This window comes from Salvia splendens, unplaced genomic scaffold (genome assembly GCF_004379255.2).
Source record: "Salvia splendens isolate huo1 unplaced genomic scaffold, SspV2 ctg584, whole genome shotgun sequence".
NCBI classification, from domain to species: domain Eukaryota; kingdom Viridiplantae; phylum Streptophyta; class Magnoliopsida; order Lamiales; family Lamiaceae; genus Salvia; species Salvia splendens.
Genome location: NW_024599244.1, coordinates 33,349 through 39,568, shown reverse-complemented (window position 1 = coordinate 39,568; position 6,220 = coordinate 33,349). Strand labels below are relative to the sequence as shown.

General features: G+C 39.2%; 1 pseudogene; it reads left to right on the top strand.

Moving 5' to 3' along the window:
- The first annotated feature begins 1,649 nt into the window (after nt 1-1,649).
- On the top strand, nt 1,650-3,454 carry LOC121790688 (annotated as a pseudogene).
- The last annotated feature ends 2,766 nt before the right edge of the window (nt 3,455-6,220 follow it).

Here is a 6,220-nt window from a genome sequence, read left to right as displayed (position 1 = left end):
TGCAGGGGACGCCGGGGATGGCGGGGATGCAGGGGGACGCCGGGGATGGCGGGGATGCACCGTGGGGGTAGGGGACGCCGGGGGCTCTGACGTCTATCGCCCTAGCTTTGATTTTGGTACTGCTGCTTCGCACACATCGACCCCCAGCGGATACGCAGTTCCAGGGGATTGAGTCCTTCTCCTTAGAGGAGTTGGGTATAGATCTTGGGGCACCCGGACACTCCCGTGGGGCGGGGGTCGGGGCGCGCCCAAGAAGAAGAAGGGGAAGAAGGTGGTCGGCGAGTCGGCGCAGACGGAGGTACGGAGGAAGTGGACAGACGCGGAGAACGTCGCGCTGTCCAAGGCGTGGGTGAGTGTTTGCGATAACCCTCTCGCCTCGAACAATCAGAGGATCGTTAACTTGTGGGCTAAAATAGCAGCAACCTACAAGGCATTTTGCCCAGAGGGGAGGCCACGCAGCGGGGAGGAGTACCGGAAAGGGGTGGGGACCGAATCCAGGCTGGGGTGTCCCGATTTTCGGGCTTGTACACCAACTCCCTCCGAATGAAGTCCAGCGGCCAAACTGACGACGACTGCAGGAGGCTGGCGGAGAAAGAGTTTCCCTTGCCCGGGCTTACAAGGACTTCACCTATTGAAACTGCTACGAGGTGCTAATGGACTCCGAGAAGTTTCGGGCAGGTGTCGACGCGGGCTGGCCGAAGAAGCGCGCTTGAACTATTCTGGTGATTACGCCGGAGGTAGCAACGGCGGTTCCCACGACCTCCCCGAAGATGCTCACGAGACCCCGTCCCCGTCCCTCGTTTACCTCGCCGCACTCGCCCGGTTGGTTAAAGACGGGCGCAACGCCCTCGCCAGAGGTCCCAGGAGGTCCAGTCGGCATCCCCCCTGTTGGCAGCTCGACATCCGACCTCGTCTTCTTGGCGCGCCAACAAGCGCGGGCTCAGATGATCAAGGTCATAGATCAATGGAAGAATGCAACTGACCCCGAGGAGAAGAGTTTTTTTCACGCCGTGCTCGTGAGTATGCGACAGGATTTGAATCCCGGCGCGACACAGGTGGGGGGCTCTGACGCGGGCTCAGATGCTGCAGATTTGGGGGTCCCGGATAGCGGCGACGACGGCGAGGAGTGAGGCGGCGCCGGAAGGGGTGTGCCCGTGCGTGGATTAGGATTTTTTTCTAAGTAATGTATTTTTTTACTTTTTTTAATTAATGTATTTTTAAAATTTTAATATTATTAGAGAATTTTCCCGTATATGTGTCGTAAATTTAATTCCATATTTTGTATGATTGTTTAATTATTTGTTTTTAGTGCTGATGATGTGGCAATGCTATGGCTGGGCTATTGCTTGTCCAGTTGCTTGTCCAGCTAACGTGACAGGAGGAATTTAGTGCTACTGATGTGGCATGGTTGGACTATGGCTGGGCTATTGCTTGTCTACCGACTACTGGAGATGCTCTTAGGACACTTTGAAAAATATCGACGTGACAATCAAAGTTACACATCGATAAGATAATCAATATATAACTTTAAAAGTCATATCGCTGTTTCGATCACTATAAAAGTTTTTACTGGTGATTTATTCATGATGCTACAAAATCAACTATATTACTAATTTATTTAGTGGAGAAAGGGAAAATTGTGTAGGGGTCGGATCCAAAATCCTTGGCAAATTTAGTCTGTGATAAGGCCCATTCACAAAATGGATCTTCCACTCTCTCTTCAAATTTCGCGCAGCTACTTATTTATAGAGAGAATCAAACTCCAAATCAAAGTAAGAAAGAAAAAAGATGTCTTCACTCCTCCACGAATCATAAACCGCCATGTGTCAATCCCTACCACCACCACCACCAATCCCCCTCCGCCGCCGCTCCTCCGCCGAGATGTCGCCCGCCGGCTCAATCAGATCCGATGAATCTGCTCTCGTCGCCCGATTGCTCGACTCCGAGCCCCGCCATATGCCCGACCCCGATTACATCCGCTTCTGCCATAACCGCCCCATACACCTCGCCTCTCGCCAGGATTCCATCAATTCCATTCTCAAGGTATGGTTTAGGGTTTAGTTCATACCTGTAGAGCTTGTTGAATGTTGATGGCGATTAATTGAGCAAACGATTATAGGTACATTCTCATTTCGAATTCAAACCTGGTCACGGCTTTCCTCTCCATCAACTACTTCGAATCGTTTCCTCCTCGCTGCTAATTCGCTTCCGGTAATCGATTCGTTTCTCTATCTACACTTCGATCGGTAGCGCAGAGCTAACAATTTTTTTTTAAATCGAAAATTTAGGAAACCGGATGGCAGTTCCAGCTTCTATCAATCGCATGCCTCTCTCTCTCGCCGCGAAAATGGAGGAATTGCACGTTCCATGCCTTCTAGAGCTGCAATCGCTCGAGCGCATCTACATTTTCGAGCCGAAGACGATACAGAGGATGGAGCTTCTAATTCTGACTACTCTCGATTGGAGATTACGCTCCGTCACACACCGTTTGATTACCTCCATCACTTCATCTCCATGCTTTCCCTTCCTCCTCCGCCTCCGCCGCGAATCCCTCCGTCGCCTCCGATTTAATCCTCAATACCAGCCGCGGTAAAACTCAAATCGCATATAACCGTCGATAACTTCTTATCAATGTCGATCTAAACCCTCGCTGTATTGGATTGATCAGTGGTGGACTTCATGAGGTTTCCGCCGTCGGTGATTGCAGCGGCCGCCGCGATATCCTCCGTCGGCGCGGGCGCAGATCTGCCCGATACGTTCGATGAGAGAATAAACAGAGTAAGATTCGATTTCGCGGAAATATTATTGGAAATTTGAGGTAGTGAAATGGAATATCACATTCTCCAGGGCTGAGAAGGAAATATTTACTGATTTCGTTCTTCTCCAGGAAATGGTGAGAAGCTGTCATCAACTAATGGAGGAATATTTGTTGGACACGTGTCTTTCATCCGACGGTCTCAAAGCCGCGCCGCCTAGTCCCCACGGCGTCCTCGATGCGGCGGCTTGCGCTAGCTGCGACACCAACTCCGAAAATCAAGCCGGCTCCGAGCCGCAAAACAAGCGGCCGAGATTGTCTCCGCCGGATGTACAGGAATCGTAACTGTAGATAAGCATTAGGTATTCTTCTGTTTTCTTCCAAAAAAAAAAATCTTCTGAAAAAAAGGGATACTTTTGAGTTTTGATTTAATTGGAGTAATTATTTCCATAATTGGCTGTAAAAAAAGGATGGACTTTTTTTATTTATTGGGCAATGGATTCAATTGATTGCCCCTAATTTTGAGACTTTTATTAGAGGGGGGCTGTGTACTCCAATAATTTTGGTATGAGTATTTTTTTCTTTTCTTTTCTAGTTCTCGTTTTCTATTTAATTTTATATTTTAGCATAATGGTGGTAGTTATGGATCTTTTTTCTGTGTTTGTATGTGTTTATTAATAAAGTTTTTAGAGCGTCATATATTTATAGATAAATCTTGAAATATGCATAATATAGAATGAGTGATACAGTAACATATTTCCAACTCAAAAAAAATCCATCCAAAATTCTTGGGCTCTGTTAATTGGTTATTTTAATTTCCATTGTTTTCATTTGGATTTTTAAACTTAAAATATATACCTATCCTAAGTTGTTTCTTTTGATTTTTTTTCGTATGAATATTAAATGTTTGGTGAGTTAAGTTAAAAAGAATATAGAGTATAAGTGGATAGAGAATAAAACATGAGAAATTAGAATGATTAATTTATAACAAAACAAAAACATACTGTATGACTTACTTTGGGACATCCATATAAAAATTACGAATAGCTTAATTTGGGATTGGTGGAATAATTGAGTAGCTACAAACTTATTAAAGTGTATCACTAATGGTTAGTAATTTTTGTCATCATATAATGATACTCTATGAGGAATCGCTTACTTTGGGACTGATGAAATAATTAAGTAGTTGCAAACTTGTTAAAGCATATCACTAAAGGTTATGAATTTTTATCACCATTTAATAATATGAGGTGAAAAAGCAAATAATAACATGACCTAGTTTCATGACTGGATTGCAAGTTAAACATTTAATTATAGTACAACAAAAATGATGTAGTACTACTTAATTACCTCTAGCATGATATATTTGCACCATTTTAATTGAAATATGATGATGAATCCACTACTATCAGTATTTATTAGTATGTCAATTAGATTGAGGAATAATTATTGTTACATGTAAACTAGAGACAACTACAAAATCTTTATTCAAGTGTGTTTTATGTTTACAAAGGATTTTTTTAGTGAACTACAAAAATAATCCGTACGTATGCCAAGTCGACGCTAGAGGTACCTATATTTCAAAAAATTGCAATAGACCCCTCTACATATGGATAAAATATCATTTGATATCCTTATTCACTATTTCCAGTCATTCATGCCCTTTTTCCCTTCACTTTTTATCCAAAATGCCACTCCAAGGGTGTTTTGATATTTCTTATTTTTTATAATTATTACAATTATTACTTCTTTTTCTATTATGCATTTTTTTTATTTAAATACTTGAAATTTAGATTTATAAATTAGTCTACTTACAAATTCTAATTAGATTTCAGATAGTATTACGTATTTATTTATTTTTTTACACTTTTTACCTTTCTATATAATATTATGATACGATTTTATTTTCAAAAACACTTTTTGTAATTAGAATTTTAAAAATAAATATTACACTGAAAATGAAAAAGTGCAAAATACAAAATATTGAACAAATAAATAAATTCATATATAATCTGATATTCTAATTAGAATTTGTAAGTATATTAATTTATGAATCTAAATTTTAAGTATTTAAATAAAAAATGAAAAATAGCATACAAAAAGCAATGAAAAGATAAGAAGAGGAATTGCGTTTCATTCCTTAGTTTTTGTTGTATTTTTAAAGACAAAAATGCCCTCAGTGGCATAAATGTAAAAAAGAGAAAAAAATGGACATGGAAGACCAAAATAGTGAAAAGAGACCTCAAATGATATTATATCTATACGTAGAAGAGTTTGTTGTATTTTTTTAAACATAGGTACCTCTAGCGTTCGACCTGACATACATAGAGGCTATTTTTGTAGTTCACTCTTATTTCTAATGTTCGTTCTTTTTTCATATTTCTCAAATAGACTTTGATAAACTTGTAATCTTCTGTATACATTAATTAACCGACAATTCATCTTAATTAGTTAAAGCCCTAATATCTTAGTATCCATCCGCTCCATAGTAATAGAGGCGTTTCTTTTCGACACAGAGATTAAGAAAAATTGTGTTAGGTGAGTTAAGTAAGAGAGAATAAAGTGTAAAATAAAAAAGGTAGATAGATGAAGAGAGAAAAAGGTAAGAGAGAATAAAGTAGGTGTGGAAAAATGTGTTAACTTTTACTAAAAAGGGAAATGACTCTATTACTATACAACATACCAAAATGACAAAATGACTCTATTACTATGGAATAGAGGGAGTACTACTTAGACTATTGGACTAGTGATTTATTATTAGATCAACTATATACAAAATGTACCTCATATGCCCTCATTATTGATGATGATTTAATCAAAGTTTGGAGAAAACTCTTGTGTAATACAACCATTTATTATGATATTTATGCAATACCCTTCATCCATGAATCATTGTATTAGCATAAGATTTGTTACGTGTGTATCCAAATATTTCAATCACTCTATTTTATTTTATTATATAATTGATTCGATCATTTTCAATTACTTTAATTGAATATATCTTTGGCAGATACTTAATATTCAAGTAATAAAAAGAAAATCCATCAATGCCTATCAGTTATTTTTAATTGCAAGCTTCCTAGCAATCGTTAGTACTTTTGTTGTGAACGTTGTAACCCTATCCATTTGATCAGTGCGAATTTTCGGTTCGAGGAACATGAGAGGGTGGTTGAGGAAACACAGCATCCGGTGTCTTTGTTTGGGTTGGAGGCATATTTTTACAGTTTTTGTTTTTTACTATATTTTTTTTAATTCAATAATTATGATGACAAATGTAGCCCACGTAAGTCAATATATTAATGCACGTACGAATCAAGCAATCTAAAGCAAATAAGATTCCAATTTTTAGATTAAAAGACCATCTCCACTACTTTCAATTATACAAGTCGATATGTATTTTTCCTCATAAGTATGTTGTGTCATTGTTATTGACATACATCGGACAAATATCATAATGTAATTGGT